Source organism: Amblyomma americanum, chromosome 2, assembly GCF_052857255.1.
Source record: "Amblyomma americanum isolate KBUSLIRL-KWMA chromosome 2, ASM5285725v1, whole genome shotgun sequence".
Classification (NCBI taxonomy): domain Eukaryota; kingdom Metazoa; phylum Arthropoda; class Arachnida; order Ixodida; family Ixodidae; genus Amblyomma; species Amblyomma americanum.
Window position 1 is genome coordinate 102,800,304 of NC_135498.1, and position 17,959 is coordinate 102,818,262.

Consider the following 17,959-nt stretch of genomic DNA (forward strand, 5'->3'; position numbering starts at 1 on the left):
TGTTACGTTTCGCCTACGACGCGCGGTATAGCCGGCGCGGATGCAACGGATGCTGGGGCTTCGTTCAAAGTGGCGGTCATTTTGGGCCCGTTCAGTGCTGCCGTAACGCCTCCCGCCAAGCGCGTCCAGGCAGGTTTCGATGCCACGTGTCGTCGTGTGTGCGAGTGTGTGTGTGTGCATGTTGGTGCCCACGCTTGTCAAAGCGCGGCATCCGGGGAGAGGAGCTCCCCAACTGGGAGGCGAGGAGGTCTGACCGGCGCCGGCCCGGCGGACGCGTCACTTCACGTGTCAACATGTCCGTGCGTCGCCGTCTCGTGCGACTCATCCCTAGCCGTTCCTTCTTGCCCTCGACTCCGAGGGTATAAAAAGCAGCTGCCCCGGACGCCAAAGAGGGACTTCGATTTCTTCCTTCGAGTAACGTGGTTGCCCTGACCGGCTGCTCTTTTGCGATGCCAGAATAAACAAGTTGTTCTGTTGCCAGTCGACTCATCCTTTGCCGGGACCTTCGGATGTTTCCAGCTTTGCCCCAGGCCGCCAGGCCAACGCTACCCTTGGGGCTTGCAACCCATTTGCAACAGTACGCAGAGACGCGCTCGTGGCCGATCTCGCTGCGAGCCATGCTCACCGCGCTGAATCACATCGAGCGCATGCAGCGATCCGGCACGTGTGGCGACCTGCTCGCGCATCTCAAGGCACAGACACGCAGCCACATGGGGGCAGCTGTCATCCAACTCTACAAGCTCCTGGGCCCGCTCACCCCCCCCCCCCCCCCCCCCCCCCCCGCCGCCCCGCTTTCCGCCGCCGCACCAGTACCGGCCGCCCCGAATAGACGCAGTGCTGCCGGGCGTCCGGTCCAAGCGCAGCACCCCGCATTGCGCCCTGCGCCAGGAGGTTGCATCAAAGGTCCATCACGAGTTCGCTGGCCACACCATTGTCTACACAGACGGGTCTGTGAGGGAGGAGGCCGCAAGAGCGGCGTGCATCGCCCCCTCGCTGCCTGCGGTGCGTCAGTTGCGCCTCAACACCCCGGCCTCGTCACTGACGGCGGAACTCGCGGCCATCTCCCTCGCGGCAGACGTGCTGGCGGCGAACCCGGCCGTCACACGGGCAGCCATCCTGACGGATTCGCGGGCATCCCTGCAGGCACTCCACAGCCCCGAGAGAGGTTCGCGCCTGCTGCGCATAGCAGCACTCAAACTGCACCTGCTCGGGGTTCGTGGATGCAATATTTCTATGCAGTGGATCCCTTCCCACATTGGCGTGGATGGCAATGAGGCGGCGGACGAGCTGGCCCGCGCAGCGCTGCACCCAACAGTCCCACTCTCGCGCATCGTCACTCTGTACGACAGCGCGAGGCTGGCACTGCGTCGTTTCGTGACGCGGCTGCATCCAGACCCTCGCGTGGCCTCGGCGACCGCAATGACGACCATCGACACCACGCGGTTTGCCAGGGCCGACTACGTGCTGCTCCTTCGGCTGCGCACCGGCTCGGGCTGGACGCACGATCGCCTCCGCCGCCACCGAGATCCCCCGGCGGCCCTGTGCGCGCAGTGCGGGAGCACAGACACGCTTGAGCACATCCTGTGCGTGTGCCCGGCATCCTCCCGCGAGCGCCTAGCGCTGCAACAGGGCTACAGGGACCTGGGCCTGCCCTTCAGTGCGCTGAGCGAGGTACTCTTCCCGGCAGCGCCTCCCATCAGCCAGACTGCCGCGCTCCGCCACCTACTGCGATTCATCAGTGAGTGTGACCTGCGTCCCCGCCTGTAGCTATTACAGCGGGACTTTCTGCACGGCGGATAACTTCTACACCGCGGAGTCGAACGGTGCGTGTGTGTGTGTGGGCGCGTCTGGGCGGCGGCCGTGGCGTCGCGGTTTCGGCCTCATTGGAGTGGTCCCCAGGTGAGGTGCGCGCGCCTGTGCGCACAGAGGGTGCCAGAGTGCACAGCTGTCCCCCTTGTCATAACCCTGGGCCCATCCACTCCCTTCCGCCGTCGCCTGTTCCCGTGTAGCCGCGGCCGCCGCTCAAAACTGGCGATTTCCAGCATTCACCGCACCAACCGCCGCCCTTCCCTCATTGGCTGCGCCGCGTCGTGCTCCGCGACGTCCGCGCCGCCTCGGTGGCCAATCCCGTCGCTGCCGCTCTGTTGGCCTCGCTGGCTAAAGTGAACTAGAACTACTATTGGGTAGTGAGCTGACTCTCCGGTGGCGGCGTGCGCTCCCGCGTCGCCGGAAATGTGAACATTTTTATGTTTTCCCGGGGACCCGCGCGGAGGCGCTGTCGTCGTCGTCAATGTAAACCTCCGCTGCCTCCGCCGCTGCCTTCCTGGCTTTGCGCGCCGCTGCCTCCGCTGTGCTTTCTTTCATGTGTTCCGAAGTTTACATTACCAATTCTAATGTTTATAAGAAATCATCGTAGGGAAGTATATCGTGCGTCGCTATTGCGTGTGAAATGGCACCACGCCGTTTGAGCCACTGTTTTGCGCCCGTCTGTAAAACGGGCTATGTACATGTAAAAGGTGCCCCAAAGCCGTCGTTATTCAGCGTGCCCAAGGATGAAGCACTTCGAAGACTGTGGGAAAAAAACCTCCATCAAGCGGACAAGCTTCTCGAAGACACAAGTGCCGTGTGCGAACTACATTTTGAGCCGCGCTACGTAATTCGCGACTATGTACACATCATTGGTGGCAAGGAAGTGCGGATCCCACGTGGTAAGCCACTGCTTAGCAGTGATGCTGTGCCAACCATTCTTCCAAACCTACCCGCGTATTTGACGAAAAAAGCTGTGAAAGAGAGGCCAGCTCGTAAAAGGAAGTCAGAGAGTTGCGCGTCTCCGGCGAAGCGTAGACCGTGCTCGAACAGTGACACGACGGTGTCCTACACAAGCGCTGCAACGATTGCTGAGCAAGGCACGGCCTCCTCGACGGAAGCAGGCGTGGAGCCGGACGCCGATGCAGAATTTTCATGCCCACTGGGTCAGCAGGAACCCATGCTGTTATTTCAGTCTTCAGGTACCGTCGGAGCAGTGGACCAAGCACAGGTTTCCTGGACACGACGGTGTCGTGTACTGCACGTCTGTGTTGACATCAAGAAATGAGGTGTGCTCAGAAAAAGTGGTAATGTTCTTTCAGTCACAGATGCACAGTTACTACAAAGTGTTTGTGAGAGGAATTCTGCTAAAAGAAAGCACATTGCAAACAAGCGGGGAAGCAGAAGATGTGCTGAGAGCAACTGATTCCATGAGTGTTTGCACTGGAGTAATGCGACTTGAAGATTATGAAGAAAGGTATTTTACGAAGAACCTTAAATCCCACGTAGTGACCCTCGAGCAAATGTACTTCAGCAGCAATTGCCTGGGTCAGGTCGCTGAAAGAGGTAATTATGCTGTCCATTTTGCCTAATTTGCAACTCATTTTATGTTGCGTTCATTGATTTTTTGGCTCCGTGGGAACTCAATTCAATGCACTTTTCTTGCAGGTACGCAGTGTGTGTCTTGCCGCTACTTGAAACGAGCACTGCAGATCAGACGAGCGAGGGTCAAAAGAACTGATAAAAAGAGCGGCCGATCTGTTGTGCTTAAACTGCGAGCTGCAGCGAGAAGAAACAAGAGGCTAGTTGTTCGCCTAGGAGATGTGGAAAATGAACTTGCTAAAATGAGAGGGAAAAATGCTGCCATTCAAGCAGAAGCATTAGAAGCACAGATCTCAAAACTGCCCCCCAGACAGCAGGAAGCTGTTCGACAATGCTTCGCAGCTTCAAAAGTGAAACCTAATGGTCTACGCTACACGAAAATGTGGGTCCTGGACTGCATAATAATGAAGATGAAAAGTCCTCGTCTGTATGAGCATCTTCGCCGTAATAGCATTCTTTCCCTACCGTGCAAATCAACCCTCAAGCGCTATGTATCTGCATATCGCACTGTGTTTGGCTTCAGCGACAAAGTTCTGAGGCAGCTAAAAGTGAAGTCAGCTGAGCTTGATGCCTGGAAAAAACATGGTGGATTAGTTATAGACGAGCTAAAGCTGTCGGAACACTTTGCAGTTAAAACGTCTGGGGTTATTGAGGGTTTTGTAGACCTAGGCCCTTTCACAGCAGCCAAAGACAAAGGTGTCCCATGTGACCATGGCATGGTTATACTATTTGTTCCCTTTCAGGGAAAATGGAGCCAGGTAATTGGCTATTTTGCCACACATGGCAACATGAAGGGGGACATTCTTGCCAAAGTTGTTATTGAGGCAACCGTATTGGCCGAAAAGAGTGGCCTTATTGAGGATTTTGTTGTGCTATTACTCACTCTTGAAGCTTAACAGGGTCCTCTCCAATTTCTTTTTAGGTGGATATGCAACACATAAAGGAAGCCTACAAAATGGATTCCTGCAATGTTACCCTCAAGGTTATGCCAGGGATAACACGATGTCATATTGAGCCAAACGCATTTGAAAAGATGAGAGTCAGTTATGCGTTCCAGCTTTTCGGCACTAAAGTGCTCCAAGCTTTTCACCTGTATAAGGACATGTTAGAAGCCACTCTTGGAAGAATGGATGCAACTCAGGAATTCTTCAGGTGAAATGCCTATTTTCTCTTCTGCTACTTAATTTTAAAAGTAATGAAACCTTTGCATTATGGTTTTGTTAGCTGGAAATGATGTTTAAGTCTAACTTGGTGCAAGCAACATCTGAAGAGCTTTTTTGTGTATTTCAGCAAAATCCACCAGCTGATATCTGTGATGACTTCACGGTTCCCTGCGGAAGCCCTCCGGCCAGATTCTCGAGCAACAGCTGTGCTGCAGGATTTTTTATCCTATCTTAAAGCATGGGAGGAGCATGTAAAAGGGACAGGTGGCTTTGTGAGTGAGTCCACGGCAACAGGTCTGCGTGTAACCATTTCAAGCACATTAGGCTTGCTAGATTACCTTACAAGAAAAGTAGGTTTTAAGTACCTAATGACCTCCAAAACTAGTCAAGACCCTCTTGAAAACCTTTTTGGGATCGTTCGACAGTCTTCTGGCAGTAATGACCACCCAACACCAAGTCAATTTCTAGTTATCATTAACTGCTTGTCATTTTATGGGCTAGTAAAATGTGCCAGTCAAGGTAACTGTCAGCAGGACGAACTGGGCTCCCTCCTGGAAGTTGACAGCCTGCCAGACACTGCGCAGAATGCAGCAGACTTTCATCTGCCAATGAGTGCTGCTAAGAGCATGCACACAGCTCCATCCTCCCAAGACCACAACCAGCACATTGCCAGCAGTGACTCAAGAATAATTTTTCACATCGCTGGCTATGTTGCAAGAAAATGCGTTTTAAAAACTAATTGCCAAGACTGTCTGACCCTTCTCACTATGCCTGCCCCAGATGAAACTTTCCAGCTTGCGAGGCTGACAAAGTTTCGTGACAATGGAGGGCTCCTCTATCCAACTGGTCGCTTATTTGGTTTCATAAAGAAGCTTGAGGACTTGTTCACAGGCTGCTTCTCCCATGGACAGCTGCACTCTGACAGCATTTTAGATGTGCTGACAGTTGTCAAAGCCAGACTTGGCCAAGAGGTTGGTTGTTCCAGTCATGCTTCCACCCTTTCTCCAAATATAATCAAATTCTATGTCACTACACGACTTCACTTCTATGTTAAAAGTATAAATACTGACAAGTCGGGGAAGCGCCAAAAGGCAAAGCACTTGAAGTTGAGCCGCTGCTCTTGAAATGTGCATGCTGTCTGCATTGTCTACTTGTTGCATTGTGCTTGTCAAGATAATAAACTTTTGTTAAAGTTGTTCAACCAACATTTTGTTTGCATTTTTTTTTCTCTTTTTCTTTCATAAAATATTTCCTTAAAAATAAGTGTGGCTATACCAACATCACTCTCTGGAAAGGCAGATATAGGAAATTATGCAGTATGTTAGTGTCGGGAGAATTAAATGCGTTTTATGTTGGAATAATGTAGAGCAACGACTGATCTATAGGTGCATGTTTTCTGGCACATATGTGACAAGCTACAGCATGGAAGGTGTTTTAAACGGTTTACCTTTTGTTTCAACATTCATGTGCGATTAAAACTTCATGTCTATGCTGCTTAACATTTCATTGATATACCTCTATTTTTCTTCCACAATATGCTCAGCCAGAGTCAAATAGGTAGGTATACAGGAAAGGCATCGTTCCAAAGGTGCCTGAATTGCTGTAAGGACTGCAAATAGGGTAACGCCGAAAACGAATTTCTGCACGCGCGCAACTCGATAACACACCGCGACATATGGATCACTTACCTTCTAATCAAAGACAGCAGTAAAACTGCTGTCTTTGACAAGAATGTAAGTGATTCATTTGTTATGTCGCGCTATTATTGAGTAAATATACCCAAACTTGCTGTCAATGGAGAGGAACCCCACAGCCTTTTACTCGGCGCAAGACGCGAGTTTTCGATACGAGTGCAAGCTCAGCAAAGCCAGCGTTACAAAAATGGTGATTAAAGAAACTTTTCCCTCATGAAAAGAAAGACGAAGTACTACTGACAAACAAGCATACTGTCCAAGCTCTTTATTTATATGAGAAAGGAGCATTCAAGAAATTAGACCGTTTCTACAGCGGCGACCACGTACCTTTCGCACGGCCAAAGCGCGGCCGCTTACATTGAATACAGTGGTGGCGCCATCTAGCAGGCGAGACGTAAACCGCGACAGCGGATGGAGCTCAGTCAGCCCACTACCCAATATTCTAGTACACTTTACGCTGGCAGAGCGCAGCCAGCCAGGGTTGCCGTTGGTGGCTACTTTGCGCCAAATTGGCTACTTTTCGACCCCGTCTGGCGATGAAAATTTCATGTTGGCTCCTTGGCTACTTTCTGGCTACTTTGAACTTCTATTTTGGCGCATTCACTAGCCATTTTTTTTGCAATTGCATATACAATAGCAAGCAAGAACAAAGAAGAACAATTATTTTTAAAACTTTGCTCTCCTCATGGCTGTTCCGGTCGCCTTGACGCGCGCGCCATAGCGCGCGCGTCCTGTACGCATATATTCTCTCCGCCGGCGGTGCGCACATAGAGACCAACTAGCAGACGCGGGTGCGCAGACGCACGGACTCTGGGTGATGGGCGCACGTCGAAGCAAAGCCCGTGAGGACGTTGCGCGCCATCTGGAGAAAATAACGCTAATTCTAGCGCACGGCGAAGCAAAGGCCGCAAGGATGCTGCGCTCCATCTGGAGAAAATAACACTAATCTAGAGTACTTTCTCCGTTAGGGTCATGCATCCGAAACCATGCGTTTAGGTGCAGCCGTGTGCACGGCATGACACCAGAGAGGAACGAGCAGTACAGGTGAAATAACTTGTGTACCCCAAGGCGACAAAGCTTCTGTTTTTGTGCCTTCGGCTTGCCGACACCGGCGTCTACCATGGGAAAAGACGCAAGAGCAAAGCGCACGTTTCGAGAAGAATGGAGAAAGGACAAGAAACTGAGCGGTAAGCAAAACGGAAACTATTCTTTAGGCGTTTAGTCGCATGCCGCTTAGTATCTAATATGCATATTACCATGCGTTACAGGATGGATTTCGTCACGTGACGGTGGAACGACTGCTCACTGCAAGTACTGCAATTGCAACATTCGACCCCACTACAGTGATCTGTTGAAGCACGCAGAAACCAAAAAGCACCGCGAGTGCGCAGTAATCCTAAGTTCGCAACAAAAACTGCCGCAGCTTCTAGCGTCTTCGAGTTGAACGTACTATGAAAAGGCTCGCCGAGAGTTAAGGATCGCCTTGTACACTGCAGTGCACACTTCCATAAATGCTGTCGACGAACTTGGTGAGATTCTGCATTCCGAATTCAATGATTTTGATCTGCACAGGACGAAGTGCACGGCTATAATTACGAATGTTCTCTTCCCGTACTTCACGGAAAACATGGACAAACAACTGAACGGCTCCAGCTATTCTCTAATGGTGGATGAATCAACCGATGTATCCACGACAAAGCAACTTTGCATGGTTGTGCGGTTTCTGAGTTTAGAAGAAAACAGGATTGCAACCACCCTTCTTGATCTCGTAGAGCTGTCTGATGGAACGGCAGAAACGCTTCACGACACGGTATTGAAGACGTTGGACAAGCACGGCCTATCGATCAAGAACTGTCTCGGTCTCTGCACCGATGGTGCAAATGCCATGTGCGGCAAACACAATTCTCTGTTCAGTCGTCTTAGTGAGGACAACAAAGACTTGATTCTGATCAAATGCTCTTGCCACAGCCTGGACCTTGTGGCATCCAAGTCGATGGAGGCGATTCCTTCTGCGGTTGAGCACTTAGTGCGAGAAACCTACAACTACTTTGCACACAGCAGCTGCCGGCAAGATGCTTATAAGAGACTGTATGCCAGTATGACAGTGGAAGATGAAAGTGCAAATCCACCGCCCAAGATTCTGTCGCTTTCGCAGACGAGATGGCTTGCTATTGCAGACTCTATAGAAAGAATTTTGGCGCAGTACCAGTCTCTCGAAGAGTTTTTTGAGAAAGCAGAAGATCGCAGCTACAACGTGCGCATTTTACGAGAGATGTATCGAGACAGAAAAAATTATGTTTACCTCGTGTTTCTTGCCTCAGTTCTCCGTAACGTTAGGCGAGTGAACAAAATGTTCCAAACAAACACAACTGACCCACTGGTTGTCTTCCAAGAGCTAGAAAATTTGTATTTGGAAATTCTTAGGCGGATTTTGAATCCATCAGTTTTGAGGCACAACGCAACGGCAAGTCTGCTGTCGCTAGACCTGGCAAAAATGAAGTCGATTTTCCTGCAACCAGAGGTAGCGGACCTAGGTGACGTCTTCAGAGAGATTTCACTAGTCCCTATTGAAGACCAACGGGCCATGAGGGAGCGCTGTTTCCAATTCTTGAGGCAAATGGCGATGGGACTGCAGCAGCGACTTCCAAATGCCTCCTCTGCACTTCGAAGACTGTGTGCCATAAATCCCGATGGCATAGAAAGTGCTAAGAGCCGTGAATGCATAATGAAGCTACCGCTGCAATTTTTTGGAAGTTCCTCAATCGAACTGGAGTCTGAAATACGCCAGCTGCAGAATGTTAGCGGTGCACTTGATTGCGCATCATGTTTGACTTTCTGGCACGCAGCGGCATCGTACAAGGACCCTTGCGGCGAATGCCCTTTTCAACACCTGGCGCAAGGAGCACTGAAAATTTTGACCCTTCCAATTTCTAACGCTGATGCAGAGCGCGTGTTCTCTTGCGTGAACTTGACGAAAACAGAGATCTGTAACAAAATGAAGCTGGACTTGCTCATGGCGATTCTGCGAATCAAATTTGGGCTACGACTTCAAGAAAAAACAGCATCATCGTTTGACATTCCTGCTGAGTTGTTGAATAGAATGTGCCAAATTACTCCGGCATGAACACTATCTACTCTAGATAAACTACGCGGACTGAACTTTTATTTATTTGCAACGTACCTGATGCTTGAAGGCCAAGCAAGAGAACCAAATTTCCTTGCTCTTTATTTACTCTGTGTTCTTGTGTTGATTCAAAATGATATTATTTATTGTTCATTATTAAAAGTTGCTTATAATAATGGTACTTTTCTACTTGGCTACAAATTTGGCGCCAAGACCAGGTGGCGTGGCTACTTTTGGCTACTTTTAGCCTCAGTTCTGGCTCTTTTTGAAAAATTCCTAACGGCAACCCTGCAGCCAGCTCCCCGTGAGTGCAGTTCGTGCACCGAACGATGTCGTGCGTGCTCATCGGCGCCCGCGCTCTCTCCCGTCCCCTGTGCCCGGCTCCGTGGACACCCGGCTGACTTCTAGGTGCTTCGACGCGTGTGGTGGTGACTTCGGTGTTCGCGTGCGTCGGCGTGGGTGCCCTGTGTGCGGCACTAGTTGCTCGGCTCCCGAGGTGGGACTCCGCCGCCCGTGCCAACTGAGGACGGCAGGAAGCACGGCTGACCCCCCATCCCGGACTCGTTCGGACCTCGGACCAGCCGAGCACTTCGCCACCGTCTGCACATGGGAATGCTCTTCGCTGGCGCGCGCGGGCGCCGACCTACCCGGGTGTTGATCGCTCCTCTTGCCGTGTCGCTTCGCGGCCTGCCCTGCCTCCACTCGGTGCCCCTTTCCCGCCCCAGATCCGCCTCCTCTCCCCTACTCTATCATCCCCCCCCCTCCCCAGCAAAGCCCGGTTGTGGTGACCCCTTCATTGGAGGCAATTACCGGGCTGCGCTAACCCCCATTTCTCTCCCCCCTGCCCTGCGACCCCCCTTGAGAATCACAATATATATTGCGGACGCCTGACCACAAAAGAGTTTGTAGTTCAGTGCGATGCGAGTGATAGGGGGATGGACGTTGTATTGAGTCTGGTCGGGAAAGACAAGGAAGAGCATCCCATCCTGTACGCAAGCCGGAAACTGACACTAAGGGAGGAAGCTTACAGCGCCTCAGAAAAAGAATGCGCATGCTTAGTCTGGGCAGCACAAAAACTGTCATGCTACCTATACGAATCAAAATTCGTTTTTGAGACGGATCACTGACCACTCACGTGGCTGAGGCAGATGTCTCAAAAGAACGGACGCTCGCTGCGGTGGAGCCTCATCCTTCAGGAGTACAACTTCTCTGTGAGGTATAAGAAAGGGAAAATGAATGGCAATGCCGATGGTTTAAGCAGGCTATTCCGAAGTGCTTAAGGCAAAAAGGGTCCTCCAGCTTTTTTTTTGTGTGTGTGTGTGTGTGTGTGTGTGTGTGTGTGTGTGTGTGTGTGTGTGTGCGCGCGCGCGCGCGCGTGTGTGTGTGTTACTAGCGCACCTATGTATGTTTTTTTTTCAAGTTTAGTTATCTACTTCGATCCATTTCATGCATGTCTCTGACTTGGTTGTGGCCCAAATATCCATGATACGTTGACTTAGATGGCAGAACCACTCGGAGTCGGAATTTGTTATGTTATTACCTTATCTGTTGGGATAAGCCTGGTGGATCAGGGGCAGACTGGGTGCTTTCGCGTCGTGTGGAGCCTTGTTGCTGGGGCCGAACTGCCATTGTGGGAGGTTTGGGGGTTGTTTTGGTGCTCGCAGAAGATGACCGGTCATCCCATTCCCAAGACCAGCCCATCTCTCATCGGCAAGGGATTGCTACCACTGGCCGAATGAGATTTTCCTGGCCGCGGAGGAGTTATTAGGAATGGCCGCCAGCTGGTATTAGGATTGGCGCCAGCATGTCTCGAGGATTGCCACCAAGACAGAATCTCTCGCCAGGTGTCTGCGGGGTGCATTTACCACGCTCGCCCGGTCGTTGCTGCATGGGACAAACGGGGAGCAGGGCTCTGCGAAAATCCCTTTAAGGAGTCGCTGCCACGGGCCGCGAAGTGGTTCCGGCTGTCTTCCGATTTTCCCCGACATCTCCACCGACCCGACTACCCCTGGCCTCACGGGCACAGCACCAGCGTGGGAACGGATCGCCACAGTGGCTTGTCTGCAGGCTTCGCCGGCCATCGCTAATGGTGGGCTCGGTGGCTGTGCAAGCGTGCACACCACTAATCCGTTTGTCTACATCATGCAGGTGTTCGCCTTCGTCGCTAATGCCCTGCTTCCGGCGTTGTTGGCCCTTCCCCCAGCAAGCACGTCATCCACTGCAGTTTACTGCAGTGACGATCGCATCTTCGCATGGCCCCAACCCGACGTCATCACTTCATCATGCCCGGCAGCGCCTCCCCCTGGATACCATTTCCCCGGCCCATCCTGGAAAGCCTCATCACCAGCAACATCAGCCACGGGATATATAAGCAGCGATCGACCGCCTTCGCCGTTTTGGTTGGTTGGTAGGAGCTCGAACCTCCTTGGAGAGCAGACGTGTTTTTGGACGCTCTCCCCTCGCGCTGGCGCCTGCCGTGTTCGCGTTGATCGCCCCTCCGTGCGTGCCGCTCGCCCTACTGGGTAACGCCGCGCGCCCCTGCGCGCGCGCTCTGCTGAGTTGGTTCTGATGTTGGAAGCGACGACGTAGCTCTCCCTCGACATCGGACGCACCGTGTCAGCGACGTGTCAACGCGCCGCTGCCCCTTCTCGCTCCACGCGGCGCGGCCGCCGCCGCCGCGAACAATCTCCGAACGGGCCCGCTCGCCGCCCGACTCCGCCTTCCGCGGTGCGTGACGTGCCAGTGACGCGCTCGCGGGCGGGCACTCCTTGGCGCCGCGCGCTGCGCCGCTTTCGAGTTCGTTCACGAGTGTACCAGAGTTTTAAAAACGCCGCGCGCCCCCGCGCGCGCGTTGGTTCCGGTTGTGTTCGGGGTTGGTGGTTCTGTCTGCCACACGGTGCCACGCATCCCCTGAATCATGGAGGCTGCTACGAGCCAGGACAAAGCTGCTCCTGCGACCATCAGTACCTCCCGCCGCAGCTCCAGTGTGGGTTGTGACCCGCACATGTTCCTGCGACACCTGGAGTTCAGTGTCCAGTCCCTCCTACAGGAACATCAGCAAGGACGTCGGCTGCCTCTAAGGCGCCCAGACCCCGCAGCCCATCACCTCCTGCATCCACCCAATGGTCCCCAGCGCTGACCAGACTGCGCTCGAAGGCGGCAGCTGCCTTCCTGAAGACCGCGGAGCCGGCCCCGGTTCCGCAGCGCAAGAAGACCAAGAAAGGCAAGAGGGACATGAGCCCCCCTCTTCCCCAACAGAGCCACAGGCCGACAGCCAGCTCCCTACTCCTGGGCCTCTTCAGGAGACTGCCACTTCCCTGGAGCAGTCTTCCACCCCCTCGGAGTTACTACCTACTCCTGTGCCCATCGAGTCCCAGGACTCCGGTCCGCCCGACGCCGCGGAGGAAAGCTGTGCGGCCCTGGAACCCCAAAGAGAGGACCACCCAGCTGACAACACCCTGGACCCATCCCCGAGCCGTTCCACATCTGCAGCACCCCCTCCCCCAGCAGAGAGGGACACTGAGGAGGGCTGGATTTTAAAAGTGCCGCGAGGGCGCCGACGTGGGGCACGTCGCCCCCCCCTCCCCCCTGAGGCCGTGGACAACCTGGTGGGGACCGTCCTGTTCCGGCCACGGGGAAAGGGTGACACCTTTCAGCACCGCTGCAGGTTCCAGGTTGCAGCAGAGCTGTCCAGCATACCGGGCGTCGCCTCCGTGCGGGTCAACCCCTCACGGAATGTGGTGGCTGCGGACGCAGTCTCAGAGGAGGCCCTGGAAGCACTCCTTGCCATCCAATCCCTTGTCGGGATGGAGGTGCGAGCCCGACCGGCTGCTGACAAGGGCGTCTCCACGGGCTTCATTCATGGAGTACCTGCCGACCTTGGGGACGCAGAGCTGCCTTCAGCACTGGAAGCATCAGTGCCCATCCTTGGAGTTCGGCGCGGCCAGGGCACCACCCTGCACGTCCGCTTTGGGGCGCCCAAACCACCGTCTCATGTAGCCATCTACAAGCTACGGCTACCAGTTCGGCCAGCCCTGCCCCGCCCCATCCAGTGCGGTCGTTGTGGCCGCCTCGACCACGTGACGGCCAGCTGCACCCACCCCACGCGCTGTCGCCGCTGCGGCCGACAACATGGGACTGGTGCCTGTGATGCCACAGCACCAAGGTGCACGAACTGCGGCGGAGGCCACCCTTCGGACAATCCGGCCTGCCCCCGTTGGCAGGAGGAACGTGTGGCTGCTGCGGTTGCTGCCGCTGCGGAACCGGTGTCACGGAGGGCCATCCGGTCGGACCTCTGGACTGGGCCCAAATCGTACGCCCAGGCCGTCAAGACTTCTGCGGCTGACGCACCCAGGCCACATGAGCAGCCCATGGGCCCCCAACACTGCCCAGGAGCTACCCGTACCCAGGCTGGTCCCGTTCCTCTCCTGAGTGGCCAGTTGGACCAGCTGACGCGGACCTTGGCGACCACCCTCCAGGCCCTCACGCAGCTCCTGACAGCAGCCCATCAACCACCCCTGGGCATAGCGCAGGCCCCGCAGAGCCAAAATACGCAACATGGCTAACACACCGCAGCTGGTCCCCAGACCACGGGTCCTCCAGTGGAACTGCCGGGCTCTTCGACCTCGCCTGTCTGAGCTCCATGACCGCCTTCAGCTGGAGGAGTACGATGTCCTGGCCCTCCAGGAGGTGTACCTGCAGCCGGAAAAACTGCACCTGCCAGGGTACATCGGCTATGGCAGCCGGTCCTCCTGCCAGCAGTCCTCCTGTCGGGCTGACCCTTGCTTGGAGGACAGCCATCCACCCGGACCTTCTCGGGCAGCCATCTTCGTCTGCAGGACTCTTGCCCAGGCGGAGATTTTGGTGAGTGATGCGGTTGTGGCCCCCATGGAGTTCGTCTGCGTAAGGGTCAGGCTGGGTTGAGTTGACACAGCTGTGGCAAGTGTATATGTGCGCCCCCAGACCCCCTGGGACGCCGAATCCTTGCCGCAGCTAGTCAGTCTCATTGGCGGCGACTGTTTGCTCTGCGGGGACTTCAACGCGGCTCACCCGCGGTGGGGATCCCGCAGGGCGGATCGTCGCGGCCGGCACCTAGTTGAGGCCCTTCGCGGCACCGGGCTGCATGTTTTGAACACCGGGGTCCCCACGTTTGTCCGTCGGGGGGGCGTCCGCACATGCATTGATCTATCTATTGGGACCCCCCGATGTGTTTATGGATGGCACCCCTCGGCGGACACCTGGGGTTCGGACCACTACCCTATCACTCTGACTCCTAAACCGGGCAAGAGAGCGGACTGTCGAATGTACAAGGTGGTCCACTGGGACAAGTTCCGGGACCTCCTTCGCAGCTTCTCCCTGCAGGACGACATCCTGACGCATGTTGCCAGGTGTGCGGAGGCTGCCACGATCTGCTGCGAGGTCCCGGACCTACTCCTCCTCCAGCTGCGGGCACAACGGCGCCAGGCAGAGCGGAGGGCTCTCCGCACAGATCGACCCGAGCACTGGACCTTCCACAACCGGCTCGATGCGAAGTGCCGCCGGTCTCACAACCGACGTCGCAGAGAGTCGTGGGAGGGCATCTGTGCTTCCCTGGTGGCCGCCAGGGGGAGTGCCAGGGCGTGGCGTCTGTTCCGTTCGCTGCTGGAGCCTTCCATCCAGAGGGCCCCCTACCTGGCCATCGCAGTGGCAGGGGGACTCACCTACCAGCAGCTGGCGGACAAACTGGCAGAGGCCCTCCTTCCCGGGAGCCTCCTCCAGCAGGACTCCACCCAAGGCGCCACTGCGTCCAGCCAGCCTGCAGCCATGCGGTGGACATCACGGCCGTCTGCTCCAGGGCCCTCACGAAAGGGGAACTCTCTTCTGCCCTGCTGCACTCCAAGCGCCGCAGTGCCCCTGGACCAGATGGCGTCACGTACCAGATGCTGCGGAACCTGGACGACGCCATGCAGACGAGCCTGCTCCAGACGTACAACGAGGTCTGGTCCACAGGCCTCCTGCCTGAGGCCTGGCGCACAGCCCTGGTGGTCCCGGTCCTCAAGGCGGGCAAGCCACCTGCTGACCTGCTGTCCTACAGGCCGGTGTCCTTGACCTCGGCCCCAGGGAAGCTCATGGAGTCCATGGCCTTGGGGAGGCTGGAGTGGATCGCTGCGGCCACACGCTTCCTGCCCGAGCAGCAGTCTGGGTTCCGGAGGCACCGCTGTACTGCTGACGCCATAGCCGACATCGTGTCCAGCCTCGAGGATGCACGGCACTCCCACCACGTCGTCTGCCTCACACTCCTAGATGTGAAGGGGGCATTTGACAATGTCTACCATGAGGCGATCCTCGATGCCGTGGACTGCCTTGGCGTCACCGGCAACCTTCGGGGCTACATCCAGGGCTTCCTGCGGGACCGCACAAGCTGTGTTCGAGCTGGAGGCGCTACCAGCACTCCCCAGGCCCTCACCAGAGGGGTTCCACAGGGCAGCGTGCTGAGCCCCATGCTGTTCAACTTGGTGATGGCCCAGCTGCCCACCTGCCTCCCAGATGGCCTGAAACTACCCGTCCGCATTGCTATCTACGCGGACGACATTGCCCTTTGGTGTCGCGGACCACGGCGCCAGAGGGTTCAGGTCATCAAGAACGTACAGCGGGCCATCACCAGGGTCGGCTCCTACCTGGAACGGGTTGGTCTGCAGCTCTCCCCCACCAAGTCTGAGGCCATGCTGCTCAACATCCGGCCAGGAGCACGCCCAGGGAAGACCTACCTCAGCGTCGCAGGACGGGAGCTCCCATGGCGGCATTCCTGCCGCTACCTGGGCCTCCTGATCGACCGCCACCTCACCTGGCGCCCAGCTGTCAAGGCATTCTGCCGACAGGCAACCAGGGTCCGTGGCGCCATCCGGAGTCTCCTGGCTGGGGAAAACGGTATCACCCCACAAATGGGGCTCCGGTTCTTCCAGGCCATGGCAGGGGCCCAGTTCCTGTACGCCCTCCCTCTGGTCCAGATGACCATACACCAGCAGCTGGCCATCGAGCGATCTCAGAGGGCTGCAGTCCGTCTCTGTCTGGGACTTCCCCGTGGCTCCCATATCTCGGCCACACTTGCAGAGGCTGGCGTGTGGCCCATGATGCTGCAGGCCCAGCGGACTGCGCTCCGCCATGCTGAGCGTCTCCACCTCGCCCCGGACGGGCGTCCCCTCCTGGAGCGCCTCCTCGGCCACCCTCATTCTCGAATGGGGAAGGTTGCCCAGGAGTTCGAACAGCTGGTGGGTGGGCAGCCGGAGCACCTTCCTTCCCCTCCACGACCGGACCTGGGCCATCAGTTCCGGGTGCTCATGCCACCACGGGGCACCAGGCCGAAGCGCCTCACCCCTGCAGTTGGCCTCCGGCAGGAAGCAGCAGCGACCCTGGAGGAGGACCTGGCCGGCTGCACACAGCTCTACACGGACGGGTCGGTCTTCATGGGTGCTTGCCCGTCTGCCGCAGCTGCTTGCACCGCTCCTTCGTTGGGAGAAAGCCGGCAGGCCAGGCTTCCGTTCGTGGCCAGCTCGACCACAGCAGAGCTGGCGGCCCTCCACCTGGCTGCCGACATCCTGGAGTCCCACCCCGCGCTGCAGACTGTGGCCATTCTGAGCGACTCCAGGGTGGCCCTTCAGCTTCTGCAAGAGCCACGGAGCCGGCTGCCCATCGTGCGCAAGCTGGCAGCCAGACTGGACAGAATCTGTTCCCATGGCTGCTCTATCTCCCTGGCCTGGATCCCCAGCCACGTTGGAGTCCCAGGGAATGAGGAGGCAGATGCCCTGGCCAAGGCTGCGCATGGACACCGTACCCCCTGCTCTACTGCTGTGGTGCCCCTGGATGTGGCCAGAAGCATCGCGGAGCGGCAGCTCCTAATGGAGCACCCCGACCCCAGGGTTGCCCAAGGGAAACCCCCACAACGCCTGCCAGACAAGGGGATCACAAGATGGCAGAGGTCCCTCCTGCTCCGGCTCCGCATCGGATGCTCCTGGACCGGGGCTCGGCTCCACCGCAAGGGTTTGGCCCTCACGGCGGACTGCTCCCGCTGTGGCCATTCGGAGGAGACCATCGACCACCTCCTCCTCGATTGCCCTGCCTTGGCCACCCACCAGGCAAAGCTGGCTGCCTGCTACAGGGACCTGAGCCTTCCATCAAACTCGGCCAGTGCCCTCCTCTTCCCCACCGGCCCCAACGCTTCCAAGGCGTTCCGGTCTCTCCTCGCCTTCCTGGAGGAGACGGGTCTGGACGGCCATTGCTAGCCCAAGGCAGCTGACTGACTGATGACGGCGTCTCCCGCATCTGTATACTCCCCCCTTTTTTCCCTTTTTCCTTCTTCCTCTGAAACCCTACCTATCCTTCTCTCTATCTGCACGCCGGCAGTGGTGGTGGTGCTTTAACACCAGTCACACGCCCGTGCATTTTCCTTTCCTCTTCCCCTTTCATCCACTTACTACTACTACTACCTTCGCCGCTTTGTGGGCTCGGTGGCTGTGCAAGCGTGCACACCACTAATCCGTTTGTCTACATCATGCAGGTTAGTTATCTGCATTCCTTGTATGCTAAAAGAAGTA

General features: G+C 56.1%; 1 protein-coding gene and 1 pseudogene across 8 annotated transcripts in view; one reads left to right on the plus strand and one right to left on the minus strand.

Annotated features, from left to right (window-relative positions):
• Nucleotides 1-17,959, minus strand: part of LOC144121684 (uncharacterized) — a 228,049-nt gene that overhangs the window by 182,216 nt on the left and 27,874 nt on the right. The gene's annotated exons all lie outside the window — the stretch shown is intronic.
• Nucleotides 1,226-5,768, plus strand: LOC144121683 (uncharacterized; annotated as a pseudogene).